The following is a 24164-nucleotide window of genomic DNA, read 5'->3' on the forward strand; positions in this document are numbered from 1 at the left end:
AGTGAACTGGACTTCCCAGAGAGCTGGACTGGAAGAGGAGCAGCCAGAACTAGAACTGGCACCCACATGGGATGCTGGTGCTACAGGCAGAGGATTGACCTAGTATGCCATGCCACCAGCCCCTGAAAATTAGATTTTATATAAACTTATGCAAATTCAAATAAAAATACTGTGTAGGACACAGGAAAGCACCAGAAAGTTCTATTCTGAGGAGGCATCACAAAACCCCACAAATACAACTGCCCCATTGTATGAGAGCTTGCACACACTTCACAGTAATTTTGCTGAAAATTTGTGATATTAAATTAATGTTGTGAATGGTCACATGCTACAGTTATATAAATCTATGCCATATAGGTCAGTAACAGGATCCACGGTGGCTGAGTTCAAACTAGACTCAAAGCACACACCTTACTCATGCAACCTGCAGATTTGTTTGCCACACTGACATCTTAGATTGACCACATTTGTGGAGCTTCCGCAGAACTGTAAGAACACAGATCTCCTGGCAGAGCACCCACATCTAACAGCTTAATCACCTGAAATGTAAGCCATGCTGCACATTCTCTGGGCTTCAGATCTGAGGATCAAATGCAGGTATGGCCTTCCTCACAGACAACGCAATGTAAGATTTCCCCCAACTGAGAACCATGGATGTTTCTGTTCCTAATAAGTGAACATGTCTCACTCCCCAGTAATCCCTGTTGCCTGTTGGGATTAATTGTCAACCCAGAAAACATCCTCCACGGTTACAGACTCTGTTTGGAGTCAATGGAGCAGAATCAGAAGAGCTTCAGGTCTGGAATTCCTTAGAGGTGGGCAGGAGTGGGCAAATGACCCATGTTTAGAAGGAACCTGAAAAACCCCTTTCCACACTTCTGTGGTGGTGATGCCATGCCTGGGGAAGACTACATTTCCCACAAGCCTCTGCACTCCTCCACTTGGAAAAGAGGGATGATTTGTAAACCTCCTGGGTATTCAGCCTTGCTGTAACATGGTGCATCTGAATTCATCTCCATCCATGTGCTAACCGTATGGAATTCTGATGGATTTGTCTTGACAAATTCATATTTGAAAGAAACCTGCTATGAATTGAGAAATTTAAATGGGGGAACAGTGTTGGGTGATAACTCACAACTTTTGATGTTACCAGTCACAGAGGAGAGGGTGGTTGCAGAAGCAAGTTTCGTGGTTTATTTTCCTCAGCTTAGTATAGAAATACAAAGCCAGGGAACAGTTTGTAAAGAGGCAGAAACTGTTATTTGACAGAAAAGAAACATCTATATGATTGGCAAGCAACAGAAAAAGCATCTGGCCTGAGGAGACCAGGAGGAGTGCCTGAATGGAACACTGGCTTTTAGGAAGTGTCCTGCATTTTTAAGGCATTTCTTTTTTCATTGGGTCATTCTGTGGAGGTGCCCATTGGACAGGGGTTTCACATACTATATGGTGATTGTCTTGGGGTTTATGGAGACAGAGCGTGTCTCCTGGAGACTATCCATCTCCTTAGGGGCTCAGACCCCTCCTTTGCTAGCTCTGGGTCAAAGAATGCACCCACCCTGAAAGTATGATTAAAAGCCACAAGACCACACATGCGGCATAAGAAGCTATTAGTAGGTGAGATACCAGTTAGTCCAGAAACATACTTTCCAGCCACAGCTGACAGCCTACTTGTGAGTGACATTCTATGTATATCTAAGGGGTCCACAGCATCCCAGCCACACTGGAAATCCTTTGATTTTTATTTTTCATTCTGAAAATTAGAGTTGTAAAACATTAATCTACTTGTTACAGGTGCTTGTTTAAAGCATAAGTAAAGAAGTAATAAGATACATAAACAAGAAATAAATATTGCTGTGGAAACTCATGTATAACCCTTTAGAAAAGATACTTTCCCTCATCTACTGAATAATTGGTGATGTGTCCATAAAGTATATTCCAGAGTTGGGAAAACTATTCTAGTGCATGAATTAGAATAAAATAATGGGTCTTCAGGTGAGTACATTTCAAATTCATTGTGTAAAATTCCAATGTCTGATAATTACCTATGAGCTCCTGAAGTTCTTTTTCCACTCATGTACCCATCCACCTAATAAATATGTGCTTTAGTTCTGAGAGCTGGACCTGAATCTTTACTTCCATTAGAGGACTGATGCTACCATCTAAACAAAGAGGTCAAAAGAAGAGATCCCAGAATCACAAAGGCTCCACTGCTATTGGTGCTCCCACTCAAATGGGGTGTTCAGAGTTGATATGGACTTGAGTAGGGGCTGGTGGCACTTACTGACTCTGGGCCCACAGCCTATTTCAGTTTTCTTTATGCTTAAGGTATGATTACCCTGCACAAATTCCTGAGTCTTCTCTAATCCTGCCACTGCCTCTCACTGACTGCTCTGCACATGCAGAAACCTCAGTCTTGAGCTTCCAAGCCTAGGTACCTCCTCAAATCACAGAGACAATTGGGCTTTGAAATGTATATCTCAAAGTTATATTTCTTTAAATAGAAAGTTTTGAACTTGCATGAATCAAAGAACCAGCTCAGCACCATGAAGTAGTCCTTCCTCTGGAATTTTTCATCCTGGTCATTACAAAACTCTCAAAAACTCTCAATAGAAGCTGCTCCTACTGGGATTGAAAATAAGGATTCCAGAAGAATTCCTGAGAGGATTAAACATTGGAAGGCCATTCTCATTGACAGTTGACTAATTTTAAACAACTCATTCTTCTTTTTCTTCAGTATTGTTTCCATATAATCTCTGTAGTACATTAATTTGAGTATTGACAAAGTGACGAGAATTTGCATAACTAATTTGTGCTGATCGCAGAGGAATAAATGGTCCAGTAGTAAAGGTAAAGGAAGTGATGGCCAGAGAGTGGATGGACTAGTTAGGACACTCAGGAGGATTATGACCTGAGGTTAGTCATTTCATCTCTAGTAGTTACCTATTTAGTTGAAAGCAAAGAAAGGGAATCAGAGAAATGGGTCCCTTCCTTCTGTTTGTACACTTCCCATATGGCTGCCACAGCCAAGGCTGTGTCTAAGACAAAGCCAAGAGTCAGGAACTCCTTTTGATTCTTCTACTTGGGTGGTAAGGGCTCAGTTACTTGGACTGTCTTCTACTGCCTGCCCAGGAACATTAGCAGGCATCTGGATCAGAAGCAGAGTAGCCATGCCTCAACCTGATCCTACAATATGGGATGCCTGCATCACAGGCAGTGACTAAAACTACTCTATCACAAGGCTAATGCCTAAGGTTGGTCTTTTCTGACTCATCACTACTAAAATATCTAATCAGGTACCTATGTGTCTGACCATATTTCTTTTTGTATTAATTTATTTTGTAAATATATTCTTTAAAAAGATATGCAGACAAGATTAATGTCACCTCTCCTATAATACCTTGATCTTAAAACAATCATCATTATCCATCTAGTTTATATACTGGATCACTTGCTATTGCATTTATATCCATAACTACATATGAATATGTTGTGTAACTTACAGAAGAAAGTAAAATTTTATGTGAATTTGAGATTGAAATACTGAATTACAAAAATATGAAAAATTAAATACAATTATTTAATTGTACAATTTATCAGAAATCATATAACTTCTTTAAAAAGATTTATTTTTCTTAATTTAAAAGTCAGAATTAGAGAGAGAGAGAGAGAGAGATGGAGATCTATCCCCACCTGGCTACAATAGGGAGGGCTTGGCCAAGATGAAGCCAGGAGCCTTAAACTCCTTCTGGGTCTCCCATGCCAGCTGTAGCAGCCCGAGCAGCTGGACTATCTTCTGCTGTTTTCTCAGATGCATTACCAGAGAGCCTGATAGAAAGTGGAGCAGCCAGGAATTAAGTCAGTGCCCACATGGGATTCTGGCACTTCAGGAAGTGGCTTAGCCCACTATTTCACATTAGTCCCTCACATAACCTTTAAAAAAAAAAAAAAAAAAAAAAACAGAACATAGAGTGACATCAAGAAAAGGAGACACAGAGATAGAAATCTTGTATCTTCTGGTTCATTCCACACATGGCTGTAATGGCCAGGGCTTGGTCAAGAGAAGCCAGGAGCCAGAAGTTCCATCCAGATTTCCCCTGGTGGAGGGTGCAGTTCCCCGAGCACTTGGACCATCTTCTGCTGCTTTCCCAATCACATTGGCAGAGAGATGGGTCTTATGTGGAGCAGCCAGGTCATGAAGCAGTGCTCAAATAGGATGCCAGCATCACACCTGGCAGCCTCACCCACTATACCACAATGTTGGACCTTTATATAAAAATTTTAAGTAGCACAGAGATGAGAATATAATTCACTTATCATGCAATTCAGTCTTCAGTTACATGTACCTATCACCACAATAAATTTATAATCACCCAAAAGAAAAAAGGTGAGGTGAATCTAGTGGTGAAGATGCTGCTTTAGGTCTGGCACTGTGGCATAGTGGGTACAGCTGCCACCTGCAGCACCAGCATCCCATATGGGCACCAGTTCAAATCCTAGTTATGCCACTGCTGATCCAGCACCCTGCTAATTTTCCTGGGAAAGCAGTGGAAGACTGCACCCATGTTGAAGACCCAGAAGAAGCTCCTGTCTCCTGGCTTTGGATCAGCCCAGCTCTTAACATTGAGGTCACTTGGGGTGTGAAACAGCTGATGAGAGATCTCATACTCTCTCTCTGCCTCTCTCTCTCTCTCTTTCAAATAAATAAATAACTCTTAAAAGTAACTCAAGAGTCAGGTGTTGTGGCTCAGTATGTTAAGCCTCTGTCTTAGGCACTGGCATCCCATATGGGCACTTGTTCTAGTCCTGGCTGCTCCTCTTCTGATCCAGCTCTCTGCTATGGTCTGAGGAAGCAGTAGACAATGGCTCAGATTCTTGGGTCTCTGCACCCATGTGGAAGACCTGGAAGAAGCTCCTGAATCCTGGCTTTGGGTTGGCACAGCTCTGATCATTGTGACCATTTGGGAAGTAAACCAGTGGATGGAAGACTTTTCTCTCATCTCTCCCTCTCACTGTCTGTAACTCTATCTCTCAAATAAATAAATAAAATCTGAAGAAAGTAAAATAAATAAATAAATCTTAAAAGAGCAAAAGATGCTTCTTGGGACACACACATCCCAGAATGCCTGGATTTCATTCCCAGCTGCATTCCTAATTCCATATTTCTGCTAATGCCCACCTGGAACCACATCAACCATAAGTAAAACACTCAAGTAGTTAAGAAAATTTGAGCCATGTTGGAAGCCTAGATTGAGTTCCCAAGTCTTGATTTTGTTAAATTATTTAAGAGTAATTGACTAATCATTTGGAAATGGAGAGAGAGAGAGGAATTTCCCTTTGACTAGATAACTCTGCCTAATGCCCCTAACATTTAGGGCTGTGGCAAGCCCAACATGGTTGAGGAATTCCATCCAGGTCTCCAGTATGGAAGGCAGAAATTCAAGTCTGCCTTCATGTGCTGCCTCCATTGCACATTAGCAAAAAAAATTCAGTATTCAATATGAATTGAAAGCACAATGGCTAGCGCCTGACCCAGCATGCTGATATGGGACATGGGCATCCCCACCCATGGCTCAGCCTGCTGTACTGCCATGCCTGCCTCAGTAGCTCCCAGTAACTCAGCCTCACTGATGTGAGCATTTTGATATCTTCCCCCTCTCCTTGCTTCTAAAATTAGCAAAAGGAATTAGTGTTGTGACACAATAGATCAAGCCACCCTCTGCAATATTGGCATCCCATTGGGCCTTGGGACTCTGAACTCATGTGGGAGACTTAAATGGAGTGTTGGACTGTAGCCTTCCAGCCACAGCCATTGAAGCCATTTGGGGAGAGTGAACCAGCTGATGGAAGATCCTTCTTTCCCACTCTGTAATTCTGCCTTTCAAATAAATAAATAAAATAGAAAAATAAAATAAACACAAATAAATAAGTAAAAAAAGAGTACTCTTTTGCTTTTCTTCCATGTCCCCAATGCTTTGAAACTAAAGCCACTACAAATATGCTGTTTGTATAGATTTGTCTACTATGGATGTTGAGTGTACTAGGAAATCCAAGTGTTCTGACCAATATAGAGCCTCTGTCACTTGAGTGGGATTGAGCCCTATCTCTCAGCTGTATTTATAAAGAACATAATTCTGGCATCAGGTAGCTGCAGATAGGAGAAGTCAAGATGTCTTTCTCCCCAGGTGGCAGCTCCCAGCAATCAGAGCCCTATGTTTCCCATTGTTCCTGTGTGGAATAGCTTCCTTTTGAGTCAGGGCAGGAGAGAGGGAAATCAGGTCTAGATTTAAATAGTACTGCTGAGTCCCTCTACTCTTAGCAAATCTTAGGTTTTCCTAATATTTAGCTGCTAAATGTCTTTGAGACATTTCTAGAGTCTTTGCAGGGATATTAGTTTGTAAAGTTGTTTTGATTAATTCTACTGGAGTGAGGGTCCACACAACTACTCACACTGTCATGTCAGAAATCTCTCTAGGAAACTTACAACTTTATTGTTTGCTTGCTCAGTGAATTATGAATTATGTTTATAATTGCCACCTAGTAATGGCATATCAGCTAAAAGGAATTAAACTCAAATATCTTATAAATGACTCACATTATTATTTATGTACATTATAGACTGCACAGATGTTACGAAGATTGGTGTTATTATAATTTTTCTATTTCAAATCCTGTAAGTCATCCCCATTCTCATGAAACTAGTGATAATCAGTGCGTGAACTGACAACACACAGATAATAAACTTAAAGATACATTGAACAACATTACAAGTGACTACCAAAATGCTGAAAACCTTACTAGGATTCCTTATACAGCTAATTTAGTAATCTCTCTGAGAAAATTATATGTGTTTAAAATATTGTCTTCATTACTAATTCTATATCTTTTATTTATTTATTTATTTATTTATTTATTTATTTATTTATTTTTATTTATTTTGGATAGGCAGAGTGGACAGTGAGAGAGAGAGAGACAGAGAGAAAGGTCTTCCTTTTTGCCATTGGTTCACCCTCCAATGGCCACCGTGGCCGGTGCACCACGCTGATCCAAAGGCAGGAGCCAGGTGCTTATCCTGGTCTCCCATGGGGTACAGGGCCAAGCACTTGGGCCATCCTCCACTGCACTCCTGGGCCATAGCAGACAGCTGGCCTGGGAGAGGGGCAACTGGGACAGAATCTGCCACCCTGACCAGGACTAGAACCTGGTGTGCCGGTACCGCAAGGTGGAGGATTAGCCTATTGAGCCATGGCACCAGCCAATTATCTTTTTTTAAAGGACTAACATCTGTCCTTCTAAAATTACTCCAAACACTTTAAAGAGATGAATCCCCTTCAAAGTCATCCATGAAGAAAGAATTGTCTAGATTCCAATATTGGAGTGAGTCTGCAGAGAGATCTCTGTCTATCTTTCAAATATAAAACTATAGACCAATATGCCTGATGATTATAGATATAAAATTTTCATAAGACTAGCCATCAAATCCTACAGCAAATAAAAACCAATTAGGATGTGTCCTGGGGGTATAAGGGATAGTTAAATGCATGCAAATCAAAAAGAAAATAAATCACATCAACAAGATGATGGATAACATCATTAGAATGATCTCAATTGGGGTAATTAAAGCATTCAAAAATTAACATCAATTTATGACAAAATTGTGAGCAACATATTTTTAGAAGGATCATACCTCAATACAGTAAAGCCTGTATATTATTAACCCATATCTAACATTATGCAGAATGGCAAAGAGCTGAAAGCATTTCATTCAAGATCTGGAGCCAGACAAGAATGCTGAGTCTAACCACTGTTATTCAATATTGCACTGAAAGTTTGCATCAAAAAAGTAGGCAAGTGGCAGAAAGAAAGGCTGCTAACAGGAAAGAAGAAAGCAAATTATGTTCTGTTTCCAGATGACACAATTCTATACACAGAGAAACCAAATGACTCTACCAAGAGACTTCTGTAACTGATCAATGGATTCACCAAAGTTGCGGGATACAAAATGAACACAGAAGAATCAGGAGCACTTTCGTATCCAATAGTGAACTCACTGAAAACTATAAAAAAATTGGATTCACAACAGCTGCAAGAAAACAAAAGACCTTGGAATAAATATAACCCAGGATGTGAAAGACCTCTGCAAGAAAAAATTTACAAATAGTGATGAAAGGAATTGAAGAGAAAAGGTTAAAAACTGCCATCAGAACACAAATAAATTCTTCATAGTATTACACAAAATGAACTTAAAAATAATATGGAATTGGGGTCAGCATTGTGGCATATCACATAAAGCCCCCATCTGTGATGCTGGTATCCCAGATGTGCTCTGGTTTGAGTCCTAAGTGGTCCACTTCTGAGCCAGCTCTCAGCTAATGGCTTGGGATAGCAATGGAAGGCAGCTCAAGTACTTGAGGCCCTGCCACCCACATGGAGGACTCAAATGAAGCTCTTGGCTCCTAACTTCCATCTGGCCCAGGCCAGGCCACTGTGACCATTTGAGGAGTGAATCAACAGTTTGAATATCTCTTTCTGTCTCTCCCTCTCTTTCTCTAATATTCCGACTTTCAAATTAATCAATGTTTTGGAGAATTAATATGGGGTCAAAAAGTACCCCAAACAGCCAAAGCAATACTGAAGAACAGCATTCTGGTATCACTAAAATATCTGAATTCAATACAGATATTTATAACAGATAGTATACTATAATATTTGTTAATACACATATAATAATATATAATTATACTATATTGCATACATATTACATATTATATAATATATTATATTATGATTATATTATATATTATATATTATAATTATATATTATTGTATTATATATTATATTATGATTATAATATATTATAATACATATAATATGTAATATATTATATATATTGCTTTATAACAGATATTATAACCACTGGCATTAAAACAGACACATAGACCAATGGGACAGAATAGAGGTCCCAGAAAGAAACCCATACATCCACAGATAATTTACATTTGACAGATACTCCAAAAATATGCTAAAGAAAGAAATCTTTTCAGTAATTGTCCAGAGGAAAATGGGTATTCATACTCAGAAGACTGAAAAGAGACTGCCCCAATGTTACCCTACACAAAAAACAAATTTACTCAATGAACTTAATGTAAGACATAAATCTCATAAAGAAGACAGGGAACTCTACAACACTGGCATAAGCAATAGCTTTGAATAAGATCCCAAAAGTGTGGGCAGTAAAAACACAAATATATAATTTTGATATCAACTAAGAAGATTCCTAAAACCAAAAACAAAAATATAAACAAAACAGCCACCAAAAGGAAGATATAACCAATTGAATGAGCTAAAACATTTTCAAACTATGCATCTGACAAAGGACTGATACACAGAATACATACAGAACTGGAAAAACTGCACAGTAGCAACAAGAAACAATATAGTTAACCAGTAAAAGGACCTGAATAGGGACAGCCGCTGTGGTGTAGTGAAGAGTTAAAATTGTATATGTGCGGGTGTAAAAAGTTAAGCTTAAGCTTACAGGTTTAAACCTTCCTGGTACAGCTGTAAAAATAAGAGTGAAGTAGCACCTTGACAGTAGGGACTCCATTTTGGAGCACTTGAGACTCTATTCTGAGAAAGCACCCCCCCCACCATGAGACTCTGGTCTGAAACTATGATCTCAAATAGTCGGACAATAGCAGTGCACTACATCACCCTTGGCAATGCACAAAAACCCCCTAGCATGATTGCTCAAGCTTAAAAGTAGAAAGGTTGCACCTCGGTTACCTGGGCTAATAATAAAGATGTGATTTGTCTGTGTCTTACATTAATGTCAAGTCCTAATTGCTAATTGTAATATTGTAACTGGTATTGTCAAGATTATGATAAATATTAATTTCACTTAGGTTTTAGGTTATGTTGACCCCAGTAACCATATACTCTCTTTTGATTTTATGTACACTCTTTTGATTTTAGCAACTGTGTATAGCAACCGTGCATAGCAACCATGTATTCCCCCCTTCCCAGTTTTGTGGTTTTTGCCTTTATAAACCCTAACCTTTGATTATTCAGGGCTGCTCTGTTCATGTATGATCAGACAGCCCCAGCATGCTGGGTAATCAATAAATCTTTAACCCTTTGCCTGTTGCACGAGAGAAAAGTCTCTTGGAGTCGTTCCTCGGGCAGTGGGCTTTTTCAGACTCTAACAGTAGCAGGTAAAGCTGCCTCCTGCAGTGCCCACTTCCCATATGGGCACTGGTTTGAGTCCTGGCTGTTTCACTTCCAATCCAGCTCTCTGCTATGACCTGGGAAAGCAATGGGAGATGGCCCAAGTCCTTAGGCTCCTGCACCCACATGGGAAGACCAGAAGGAAGCTCCTGGTTCCTGGCTTCAGATCAGCACAGCTCCGGCCATTGAGGCTATCTGGGGAGTGAACCAGCAGATGGAAGACTTCTCTCCCTCTTTCTCTCTCTCTCTCACTATACCTCTGCTTCTCTGCAACTGCCCTTCAAATAAATAAATAAATCTTTAAAAAATTAAGTGAAGGTACAAAAAGGAATTCACTTTGTTTGTTTCTACATAATTTACCAGAAAAAAGGTTTATCCAAAATGATATCAACTCAGTCATTACAACTTCTGATAGATAAAAGGAATGACAAATTATACAGAAGGTAGGAGGAAGGGATTGGGAAAATTCTATTAAAAGTTATCTGCACTACCTAAAAAATAGCATGTTATTTGAAAGTGGGTTTGGGTTATTTGATAATGTACACTGCAAACTCTAGAGAAATTATTTTAAAATATTAGAAAGCATATATCCTTGACATCTTAATAGAATGCTCAACTTTAGTGAGAAGATGTGGGCCTTTGGTATAGTGGTTAAGAGAGAGTTTTGAATGCCACCATCCCACACTGGAGTCCAGTGTTTTAGTCTTGGCTACATTCCCAATTCCCACTTTGTGCTAATGCATACCCTGGAACGAAGTAGGTAATGACGTGATTTTTGCATCTCTGCCATCTCAATTTCAAGATTAATTTCTTGGCTTATGTCTTTGTCCAGGAAAATCACAATTATCACACAGGAACTTGGAGAATGAACTTGCAGATGGCAATTCCCTCTTGTTTCACATTGTGTGTCTCTCTGTTCATAAATAAAATAGATGCATAAATGTTTTGAAAAATAAAGTGATAAGGGGCTGGCACTGTGGCACAGTGGGTTAACACCCTGGCCTGCAGCACTGGCATCCCATATGGGCTCCGGTTCAAGTCCCGGTTGCTCCTCTTCCGATCCAGCTCTCTGCTATAGCCTTGGAAAGCAGTGGAAGATGGCCCACGTCCTTGGGCCCCTGTACCCATGCGGGAGACCCAAAAGGAGCTCCTGGCTCCTGGTTTTGAATCGGTGCAGTTCCAGCCATTGCGGCCATCTAGGGAGTGAACCAGCAGATGGAAGACCTCTCTCTCTCTCTCTACCTCTCTTTGCAATTCTGCCTTTCAAATAAATAAAATAAATCTTAAAAAAAATAAAGTGGTAAGTGAGAAAACTAGGGAAACTTTATGAACAAAGACAGTGTTGGGTGTTGGGTGGAGCATTTTACACACTGCTTCTGATGATCACATCCCATATCAGAATGTCAGGTCTGAGTACAGCTTTTCCAGTTCTGATACAATTTCCCTCTAATGCATACTGTGGCAGGCAGCAGTTCATGCTTCTAGTGTTTGGATCTCTGCCACACATGTGGGAAACCTGGAAGGACTTGTTGGCTCCTGTGCTTAGCTTGAATTAACCACAATTGTTGCAGGCATTCAGAGACTAAAACATTAGATAACATCTTGGGCTGGCACCGTGGCTCAATAGGCTAATCCTCTGCCTGTGGTACCGGCACACCGGGTTCTAGTCCCAGGCAGGGCACCAGATTCTGTCCCAGTTGCTCCTCTTCCAGTCCAGCTCTCTGCTATGGCCCAGGAGTGCAGTGGAGGATGGCCTAAGTCCTTGGGTCCTGCAACCACATGGGAGACCAGGAGAAGCATCTGGCTCCTGGCTATGGATCAACACGGTAGGCTGGCCACAGCACACAGGCCACAGCAGCCACTGGGGAGTGAATCAACAGAAAAAGGAAAGCCTTTCTCTCTGTCTCTCTCTCTCACTGTCCACTCCTGCCTGTCAAAAAAATAAAATAAAAGATCTTTCTCTTCCTCTGTCTCTAGATCTTTTTCAAACAAATACAAATCAGTAAGACTTTAAGAAAGAATTATAATAAAGGGGAACCAATTTCAAATATGCTGCATATTAATCCAAATACAGCAATCATCATCTTAAATGTGTATTAACTAATGACTCCAATTAAGAGACTGACACAGTTCAATTAAGACCAAGATCCAACTTTGGATCTACAGGAAAATTATTTAAATTTAAAGAGACATGGAGGGGATTTGAGGCCATGTTGCTCAAAGGAGAATAAATTTCAATTCCATATGAAGAATAACTTGAAAATGTACATTGTACAACATGATAACAATAGTTAATAACAATGTGTTCTACTAAGGAAAATAATGAAGAAATTAGATTTTAATTGTTCTCATCACATAAAAGACATATGATATTTTATATATCAACTGAAGATGCATAAATATATTTTAAAGGCAAACATAAAGACATAGACTAAATATAAAAATAAGCACCATGCAGCCCCATGAAGATGCCAGTGGAAAGCAAGTATTGGCTCTTTCTGATGCCCTGTCCCCATTCTGATGTTATTTAGGGATCCTACCCAGAGTCATCTCATTAACATAGACGTAGCTACCATCTGAAATGTGTGTGTTAGGCAGGAACAGAGTCAGGCCTACCATTCAGGAAATTTCAGAGGTCTTAGGATCTCTGAGCCAAAAATGACCAAGTCAAGTAAAATTTTTATTATACCAGTCATGAAAATAATCTCAAATTTAAACTTTCTCAGCCAACAGAAACTGATCTTCCTAGACATTCAAAATTGACAAATTATACTCTGATTAAACCAAATCTGTGGATGCAAAATGCATGTGCATTTGCTTTTCAAATCTGGCACCACTTAGCTAGGTCAGGTCTTTCTGTACCTTTACAAAAGATTTCCCTCCTGCATAAGGCAGATAGAACCTAGAGGGCATAACTCATTTCTGTCCTGCCCCTTCAATATCAGCATCAAATTAGCTGTCACTAATATGTCTCCCATAGTGGGAACTGAACTTGGGAGAAGAAATTTTAGTGTCCCAATGGGTTAGCAACATTGATGGAGGGTATACAGTAGAGACCCTTTGCCTTAGAGACATCAAATGTCCCCCTTCTTACTACTGTTCTTTAGGAAGAAACAGCCAGGGGCTGGCATTCACCTGATACTCCTAGGAATCTGGCCCCTGGAAAATCTTCTGTCATCACCCACAACTCAGGACAAGGGAAAGAGAGGAGTGTGTTAGGGAGACATTGCCCTGTAAAGCTTCTGAGGGGATTCTCAAAATGATGACATTTTAATAAGATGTCTGCATTTAAGGGAGATAAGAAGAAATGGACAGTTTTTTAAAAATGTATTTTATTTCACAAGTAGAGCTGCAGAGACAGTCATGGAGAGATCTTCCACTAAATGGTTCACTCCTCACATGCATGCAAAAGTCAAGGCTGGCCCATGTTGAAGCCAGGAGGCTGGAATTAAATCAGATCCTCCTATGTGGGTGATGGGGACCCAAGTACTTGAACCATCACTGCCTCTTCCTCAGGTGAACATTAGGCTGGAAGCAGAGCTGGAATGCAAACCAGGGGTCTCTGAGAGGGACTGTGGGAGTCCTAGGAACATCTTAACCACTACTACAAATACCCATTTTAAACAAAGATCTCTTTACACTTGGGTGTCAGGTAAGCATTCTTAGCTTTCCTCTAATAGGATAGGTTCATAGACAGAAAATAAGTGTTTTAAAAGGTTAAGGAATTTTCTTGTGGGGAAAAAAGACAATATTATTTTAGCAATAGTGTTTTAACTGAAGCTGAATGAAATATGCCATAAAGAAAATCATTGATGGAGCAGTTAGCATTTGGCAACATGGGAGGAGATTTGGACATTTTTATTGATTTTTTGTTTGTGTTTAAAGATTTATTTATTTATATGAAAGGCAGAGTTACAGAGAGGCAGAGAGAGAGAGAGAAAGAGAAAAAGAGAGAGGGGTCTTCCATTTGCTGCTTTACTCCCCAAGTGGCTGAAATGGCCAGAGCTGGGCCAATCCAAACCCAGGAGCCAGGAGCCAGGAGCCTCTTTCAGGTCTCCCACATGAGTGCAGGGGCCAAGGATTTGGGCTATCACCAAGTGTTTTCCCAGAGGAATTAGCAGGGGGCTGGAGTATTAGTGGAGCAGCCAGGACTGGAAACTGCACCCATTTGGGATACCAGCACTGCAGGCAGCAGCTTTACTCACTATGCCAGGGAAATGGCCCTGAGATCTTTTTTTTTTTTGGGGGGGGGGGCAGGCTTCATACTCTTTATTGAATATGGTTTATCCCTCTGAAACTCTTTGGGGCTGGCTCTGTGACACAGTGGGTTAACACCCTGGCCTGAAGTGCCAACATCCCATATGGGTGCAGGTTCAAGACCCGGCTGCTCCACTCTGATCAATCTCTGCAATGGCCTGGGAAAGCAGTAGAAGACAGCCCAAGTGCTTGGGCCCCTGCACCCATGTGGGAAACCCAGAGGAAGCTCCTGGCTCCTGGCTTTGGATCAATGCAGCACCAGCTATGTGGTCAATTGAGAAGTGAAAGATCCAATGGAAGACCTCTCTCTCTCTCTCTCTCTCCCTCTCCTCTCTCTGTATAACTCTGACTTTCAGATAAATAAATAAATCTTTTTTTTTAAGAAAAAAAAAGAAACTCATGGGGAACTTTAATTCCAAGTATAAGAACATAATCGATGGGACCAAGTGGAATATTCCAAGTAATGATTAGGCTCAATCTATTCATATGATTAATGGACTATCTCCAGAGGGTCTGCTGTAGAAGCCACTTTGCCCTGGCCACACCAGCACTCCCTTTATTTGGCCACATGGTTTCTGCGGCACCCCAAGCCTCTGCCAACAAGAAGCCATCGCCAGATGCTACCTCGCAACCTTGAGCAGAACCTTGAGTCAAATAACACCCTTTTTTCATAATTTACCCGGTTTGAGACCTTGTGTTATTATTAACATAAAGCTACGCAGGGCCCTAGGAAGAGCTACACTGAAAGGACCGGGTTACTGACATTAAACCTTGTTTGCAATTCAGGAGACTCCGGTCATCCCTAGAGAGAAAGGTGGGACAGAGGACCCGCAAATCAGCTTCTCACTCACGTGACAGCCAGATCTGAAGTCTGAATTCTAAGTTCCTTCCTGTCCTCATTAACAATGTTGGCGGTTTCGGGGCTCCAGAGATGAGCCACCGTCACTGCAAACAGGGCCAGGACAAGACCCTCAGGGCTGCGGCTGTGGCCCAGCTCACATCCTGCGGGCCTGACGGGACTGGACCTCACTCACCATTTTCCAGCTTCTGAGGAGTCCCGGTCCTGAGGTCTCTGTAAGAGGGAGCGGAAAGGCTGACCACGGGAGGCTGCGACCAGGAGCAGAGCAGGGAAGCAAAGAACGGCGGAGCCCAGAAAGAAGATTCACACAGCGTTGCCCAGGCCAACCTGCTTGGGTAGGTCACACAATGGCGCGCACTTATGGCGTCAGAGGAGACGCAGCCAATCAGATGCAGCCTGCGGGCCTTGGGACTGTGCTGTGTTGGGGGAATAAGGTGGGTGCCTTGGGCTCAAGTTTGAAGCTGTCTCTCCTCTTCCTGGGACACGACACTCCCACAGCAGAGGGGGCCGACACCTTCCAGACCATCTCCTGAAATACTTCCCTGTTCCATTGTCTGTGATCCTGTGATTCGGGGCTCCTTAAACGTTTTCCGTGAGTTACGGTTTACGCAGTGTTTGGGCTCTAGGTCTTTTCTTTATATTCTTGTTTTTGTTTTTGTGTGAGTTTGAGATTTTTAGTACCGATTTGCAAACGGTTGAGTATTATTTCTTGGTCTCATTGATCTTTCTAGAGATATGTTTCCTAGTCTGTATTTTGTCCTTCAAAAATGTTGCCTATTTGTTTTTTTCTTGTGCCTAGTAACACCCTTCATTGTATATATTGCTCTTGAACCCAAGAATCTTGCTTAATCCTCTCATCAGTTTATATTTGGTTATGTTCTATTATATATATCAAGGTTTTCTTGGTGAAAAATTGACCCTTTTACCTAATATTTCCTGTTCCTCAGTCAGTTTCCCTGACTATACCCCCAGAACAATGTCGATGAGACAGAAGGAGAGGTAGATCCTTGTCCAAGTTCTTCCCTGTTCCATTTAACCTATATCCGGGCTCCTTCATCTCCAACACTTCTTTTTACAGAGTAACTTTTGGCAGTTTTGGGTACCACCCTGTGTCTTTCCAAAGCTGCTGCTTCTGTCAGGTGTCTATGCTATTGACCTGTACCCTGTGTCTTCCTTTGGCTCTGGGCCTCTATGAATCCAATCCAGCCCACTATCTGCATCCCAGTGATTTTGTATGCTGTCACATCAGTTGTGCCTCAAATGTCCCCATATTGTGTGACAATTTGTTTATCTGTTCATCTACTGCAGGGCATCTTGGTTTCATACTTGTGAAATCCAATATGAATAAAACTATTGCATTTATGTTCAAGCTGGATAGTGTGGAATATGTATTTTCACATAAACTGGGTAAATTATATGGACATCTTTGCTGCATTGTATGGTGACACTATTGAAGACTTCACAATCACACCTCCAGATGTCTTGTAAAGTACCCTTATATATTCTGACCAATAATGAATGTGATTTTTGTTTTTTCGATATTCTTGTCAATTTTTACACTGCGGTGTTTATTTGTTTATTATATCTATCTCAAAAATATTAGTGCTTAATGCTGGTTTAATTTGAGTTCTTTCTTTACAGTCCTTTCTCTTATCTCATAATTTTATGTGCTTTTTTCTAATCTGCATATATTCAATGTAAAGACAATTCTTAGTTAATTTGCTGTTTTTAAATTTGATAATTTGTCACCTCATTGCTGAGTTTTACAGTCTTTATTAATTTTTCATTCAATGACTGCTGCTATTGTTAAATATATATTTATTTATTTACTTATTTGAAAGGTCGAGTTACAGAGAGGAAAAGACAGAAAGAAATATCTTTGACCCACTGCTTCACTTCCAAAATTGCTGCAATGGCCAGGATTGGGTTAATTCAGGAGCTTTATCTCAATTTCGTTCATGGATACAGAGGTCTAAATACTTAAGCAATCCTCCACTGCTTTTCCATATATATTAGCAGGGAGCTGGATTGGAAATGGAGCATTCAGGACACAAATGGCATAGCAATCTGTGGCTTCACCCAACATCCTGTAATACCAGCCCCACATATATACTTTGCTAATATTCTCTCCCAGGATAAGATGTATTTTTCATTATTTTAAAAAATTCTTTTTGAATATAAGACATTTTTAATTTAATAGAATACATGTTACATGACCAGTATTGTAGCAGAACAGGTAAAGCCATTGCCTGTGGTTTTGGCATGCCCTATGGACACTAGCACAAGTCCTGGATGCTTCACTTCTATTTCAGTTCATTGATAATGGCCCAGGAAAGCAACCAAATATGACACAAGTGTTTGGGCCCCAGTACCCATATGAGAGACCTTGATGAAGCTCCTGGCTGCTGGCTTCAGCCTGGCCAAATGCTGGTTGTTATAACCACTTGAGGAATGAACCAGCATATGGAAGAAATATCTCTCTCTCACTCTTTCTCTCTCTGTCACCCTCTATCTCCCTCTGTGTGTGTGTGTGTGTGTGTGTGTGTGTGTGTATAATTCTGACTTTCAAATTAAATAAATCTTTATAAAACTAAAGTCTGCATTATATTTTTATTGATCATATATTCAGTGTTGCATATAAAACTAATGCAATTAATTTCTTTTTTTCATTATACCTATGTAAAAGTCTATTCACTATGTTGAATGAGTTTATATGTTAGGTCTAAAATATTTATCTCTGTTTTTTTCTCCACTTGGTCATCCAAGAGCACTATATCCAATTGTTATAAATACATATTCATCAAGGGCCAGCACTGTGGCATAGTGGCACAGCCACTGCCTGGGATGCTGACATCTCATATGGGCACTGATGCATGTCCTGGTTTCTCCTCTTCCGATACAGCTCTCTATTATGGCCTGGGAAAGCAGTAGAAGAAGGCCCAAGTGCTTGGACCTGTGCACTGATGTAGTAGACCTGGAAGAAGCTCCTGGTTCTTGGCTTTGGATCAACACAGCTCTGTCCATTGTGGACATTTGGGGAGTGAACCAGTGGATGGAAGACCTTTCTCTCTGTTTTTCCATTTCTCTGCTTGTAACTGTATTGCTCAAAAAAATCTTAAAAGGAATACATGTTCTTCTCTGTACCTTTCACCAAGATCAGTTAAGTATAAATATTTACCTCCATATATTTATGCCATCCCCTTTAGCCACATTTCTTCTTTACCCAACATCATGATCTTTTGATTACTGTATGTTTATAATAAAACATGAAATCAATAAATGTTAATTCCTCAGATTTACTATTATTCAGCAATGTCTACAGTTTACAAATTCAGAAAAATGTTGATCATTGTCTACAGGACAGCTTACTGGAATTTTTATTGGACCATGCTGAATCTTTTGGTTCATGTGGGAAGAATGAATACCTTAATACTATTGTGTTTTTCAGATTAAGACATAAAATCCATCGATTTAGGTTTTTTCATAATTTTTCCCATACATTTTGTATGTATTTTCATGGATTTATAGTTCATAACATTTCTTCCTCCTCCTCCTCCTCTTTTCATCTTCCTCCTCCTCTTCCTCCTCATTCAGTTTCTGCCTCTGCTTTTTCTGCTTCCTCTTTTCTATCTCATCATATGTCTGTATTTCTATTTATATATCTAGCTTCCCTTTCCCTTGTTTCTCTTTTTTCTGTATTGTTAATAATATTGCTTCCTGGGCCAGTGCTGTGGTATAGAGGGTTAAAACCCTGGCCTGAAGCACTGGAATCCCATATGGGTGCTGGTTCAAGACCTGTCTGCTCCACTTCTGATCTGGCTCTCTGTAATAGCCTTGGAAAGCAGTAGAAGATGGCCCAAGTCCTTGGGCCCCTGCACTGCCATGGGACACCCAGAGGAAGCTCCTGGCTCCTAGCTTCAGATTGACACAGCTCTGGCCATTGTGGCCAAGTGGGGAGTGAACCATCAGAAGGAAGACCTCTCTCTCTCTCTCTCTGCCTTTGCTCTCTCTGAGTAACTCCAATTTTCAAATAAAAATAAATAAAATCTTAAAAAAATATTGCTTCCATTTCAAATTCCAGTTGTTCATTGTTGGTATTTACAATAGTAGTTTATTTTGTAAATAAAATCTTAAAAAAATGTTGATTCCATTTCAAATTCCAGTTGTTCATTGTTGGTATTTACAATAGTAGTTTATTTTGTATATGAACACTTAATTCATTTCCTATTATCTTCATCAATTCTCATTGTGATTGGGATTATGTGATCTACGTCTTCTTGAAACCTTAAAATGACATTGAACTATCAGAATATTAATGATGTAGAGAGGACATGGGATGAGAACCCAGGAGTACCCCTTAAACAAAGTCTCTTATTGTCCTGCTCTGTGCCTCATGGCTGGCAGAGGCTGTGCTAATCTGCTTTCCTGAGTGATGTAGCTTGAATGCATATATTTGGTTTGTTACATTCACTCCTTCCTAGTTACTGCTAAATTCTTCTAATGTGGAGTGTAGATTGCAGGTGGTTTACATAACAACTGTCTTCAAAAAATACATTTAGACTGACTGCCTGGCTTGATATTTAGTTGGTAGACACTGACCCACAGAATTTTCACTTAAATGCATGTGCATTATCCCTTCAGATTTGAAAAAGGAAACCTAATACTGTACATAGATGGCATGGCAATGAAAAATGCATTTCCTGAAATATGGAAGTCTTACCTTTCATCATTGTGTGGCACAATTGTGAAAAACAGGCATGTATAATACAACAAATTAGCATACTAGAGCTGGACATAAATTCACATTAAGGTCTGATTTATATATAATAGTCTATGGATAGACATGGAATTTATGTAGTTAAGTTTTACACATACACTTGAACATGAAAATAAACTAAGTATTGCCTTCAGAATCATATTATTGAAGAATGAAATTGAAGATCAAGAATGGTAGAACAAAAGTCTACATGACAGTCATCTCTGTTTTTATTTTCTGCCATTACACAAATAGTAGTACTCATATAGAGAAATTTCCACAAGGTTGTTTTATGGAAAGCTGTTTTTCCAATTATGAGAAATCAAATCATTTGTTTTACATTGGATTTCTTTCTAAGTAAAGTGCTATCAATTACCTTCATGAAAATTCAATTTGCAAGAGAATTTATAAGAAAAGACAAGGAGAAAATGTGGAAAACTGTTTTTGAGTTTTTATCTTCTGGAAGTATCCAAATTGGAGATATGTTTAATTTATTCTTAAAGATGTAGTTACTTAATTGGAAGACAGTGTTCTTTTTGTTTTTTAGAAGATTTATTTATTTATTTGAAAGTCTCAGAGAGAAACAGAGGCAGAGAGAGAGAGAGGTCTTTCATCCAATGGTTCACTCCCCAATTGGCTGCAACAGCCAGAGCTGTGCCAATCTGAAGCCAGGAGCTAGGAGCTTCTGGGTCTCCCATGTGGGTGCAGGGGCCCAAGGACTTGGGCCATATTCTACTGCTTTCCCAGGCCATAGCAGAGAGCTGGATCTGAAGTGGAGCATCTGAGTCTCAAACCAGCACCCATATGGGAGTTAACACACTGCACCAGCCCCATGGAAGACAGTGTTTCAGGGAGAGAGGGAGAGACAGATGGAGAGAGAGAGAGAGAGAGAGATGGACACACACACACACACACAAACACCACATCTTCCATCTGTTGGTTCACTACTCAATAGGTTGTAATATCCAGGGCTAGGTCAGGCCAAAACCAGGAGTCTGAATTTCCATCCATCTCTCTCTTGTAGGTGGCTGGGGCCCAAGTACTCAAGCCATCCTCTGTTTCTTTCCCAGGTGCATTAGCAGGGCCATGGATGAGAAGTGGAGCAGTCAGTACTCCAAATGGGGCTCATATGAAATGCCATCACCATAGGTGGTGACTTAACCCACTGTGCCACAATGTCAGCCCCAGGAAATATTTTTAAATAAGTGTAATAATTTACCTCTTAACAATGTTACCATGTTTCAAATGTGTGCATTTGGGAAATATTTATAAATAGTTAAACAGACAAACTGCACACAGTCTTGGGTTCATTCTTTTCCTTTTGGGATAATGGCTCAAGAGCAGTTTTTCCCCAACACTGCAACCCAGAGCCACTCTCACTGCTTTTGTGCTTTATTCTAATGAGTAAACACACTTCACGTGCTCCACAAATGGAAATTATTGGAACATGTGTATTGGACTCTGCATACTGAAAATGACCATGCACTAAAACCCCCAACTCAGTGAAGTGCAAATCATTTGGTCAATCCTGAGCCTGACCACAAGGGCTTGAGAACCATAGGAAGCATACAGGGACTACAGCTCACAAACTTGTCATTTGGAGACTACAAAGGGAGAGAACATGTTTCTGCAACTTGAGGTGGCAGTAGCAAATCTTGTGATATTTCCCAGAAGCATAGTAGCTGCTTCTCTCCTCTGAGGAAGTTTCCTTTTTCCAGGACTTTCCAAAATTCACAATTTCTGGTTTGCCTGCATCCAGTACTGAAGTCTGCTGAACACTTTTCTAGATGACAAATAATTGTTGTCATCATAGCATCCATTGTGACCTGGAGGATGGATGGGCTCTGTGGAAACATTTGTTCCAGCTAGGAAACTGCATTTGAGTGAGAAGAGACTTTGTGGGGCTAAGGCTGTGTTTCAGAACATGAGGAACACTGCCTTTGTGTTATGCAACTGTGGGCACATCCCTTGCCAAGTACTCACAGTCACAAGGAACAGTCTCAAAGTTGACAGGCCTTCTACATGCTGGGCACAGGAACAGATCTCAGTGTGCTGGGTCCTTTCATTATTGTGGTGTCATTGCACACTTTGCTGGCTAGATACTTCCATAGTCTCAGCAGGAAGATGTGCACAGATTTCACTTGTATACCAGGCAGTAAGTGTGTTTTCTTGTCCAAAGACACCACTCCATTCTGCCACATATATGTAGGTTGCTGAATATCACAAATCAAGTATTTCTATTGCAATAAAATTTCAGACAATATTGGCATTTTGAGACATAACTCTGGATGCTGAGGCAATATGAAGTGTGGACCAAGCTTTGAAAATTTGGTTAAGGAAAATCAGGTTGAGAGTAGAAATTCCTGTTATTCTAGCATTTGATTAAAGAAGAGGTGTGCTCTCAACACATTGAGGGCATTTCTGATTTTTGAGAGATTTATTTTTATTTATTTGAGATACAGAGTTACATAGAGGCAGAAAGATAGATAGATAGATAGAGAGAGAGAGAGAGAGAGAGAGAGAGAGAATCTTCTATCCATTGGATTACTCCCTAAATTGGGTGGGGCTGGGCCAGAATGAAACTGGAAGCCAAGAACTCCATCTGTATCTCCTATATGGACCTAAGAAAGTGGGTCATCTGCTACTTTCCCAGGCATGTTAGCAGGGAGCTGGATCAGAACTGGATCAGCCATGACTTGAATTTGAGCCCATATGGGATGCTGGTGTTGCAGGTGACAGCTAAATCTGCTTGTTCCATTTCTATGAGCCTGATTCCTTGATGACAGTATTGCTAAAGATGTGTAGTATCCTTAGTATCTTGATATACAAATATGCACATTGTAGCTGAATAATGTGTCACTTAAAAATGCATTTTCTGCTGTGTTTGCCCATGTTTGATTCACTTGCACACTGAAATTTACACATGCATTTACAAATGCTAAAAACCATAAGTGGTACAAAATGTAGGTGCCAAGGTAGCAGTGTATGGCACTTCTGCACAAGCCAATAAGACTATGCCCTACTTGCACCCTGATGAGAATTGGAAAGTATGTGAGGGTTTCTGAGGGTTTCACTATGTAAGGAAATAAGACCTCAGGGCGAAAATTCACATAGGAGAGCACAAGGAGACTTGTATATGAAAGACTCCAAGTCACTGGAGCTTCTGGATGAGAAAATAAGTAAAGCAACACCCTTAGTTGAATGAAAACCACTGCAATCCTGATTCACATGTTCAAATATGGAAGGGAAATAAGAAGCAATCATTGTGATTAGAAAACTCAGTAACCAATCCATCTGGGGCTATTCCACTTTAGGTGACAGTTATCATTGGCAGACTTCCTTCCTGAGGGTGGAGAGCCAGAGGTTGCAAGAATAAGACATTTAACACATTCTTGGTACAAATATTGCCACACATGCCCAATTTAACACATACTTGCACACACTCATGCATAAAATTAGCTCATGAAGGTAACACAAATTTTAGGTACACTGATGCTGTTGGTTACTGGTAATTGTACTCAGGAGTAGAGTAAACATTTAGGAACTATTTTTGTCATAGATTTTTGTAGTTACAGTATGCAGAAGACCTTTGTGGATTCATGGAGCAGGATTATTAATGCATGAGTGCTGGGCATGGGAATGTAGAGGGGTTGTCAGAAAAGATTGGATTTAGGTTGGATCTGAGGAAGAAACAGTGTGTGTTTAGAGAACTAGCTGTTAATGGAACTTGGAATAAGTATATTTTCACAATGCAGATGTGTTTGAGTGTATTGTTTAAATTGAGCACTTGATTTAGAAGTTTTCTTGGAGATATACAAGAAAAATATTTTTGTACATTTTCCAGTGGCATAAAGTGTTGCATATATTTTGATAAAATGTCCAAGTCCTTTGAAAATAAGGAGTTGTGCATCATGATGCAGAATATTAAGCTATATCTCTGGATGCCTACATCCCATATCAGAGTGCCAGATCAATTCCAGCTACTTTGCTTCTAACCATTTCCTGCTAATGCATCCTGAGTGGTGAAAGTTGATTAACCAAATGCTTGGGTCCAGCTACCTAAG

General features: G+C 40.2%; 1 long non-coding RNA gene across 1 annotated transcript; it reads left to right on the top strand.

Annotated features, from left to right (window-relative positions):
* Nucleotides 1–15733: 15733 nt before the first annotated feature.
* Nucleotides 15734–18630, top strand: LOC138845023 (uncharacterized). The gene is made up of 2 exons (XR_011381637.2): nucleotides 15734–15936; nucleotides 18247–18630. It is a non-coding gene; the product is annotated as an uncharacterized LOC138845023 (long non-coding RNA).
* The last annotated feature ends 5534 nt before the right edge of the window (nucleotides 18631–24164 follow it).

The sequence above is a fragment of the Oryctolagus cuniculus genome, chromosome Y (genome assembly GCF_051225735.1).
Source record: "Oryctolagus cuniculus isolate XC-2025 breed Fujian yellow rabbit chromosome Y, ASM5122573v1, whole genome shotgun sequence".
NCBI lineage: Eukaryota > Metazoa > Chordata > Mammalia > Lagomorpha > Leporidae > Oryctolagus > Oryctolagus cuniculus.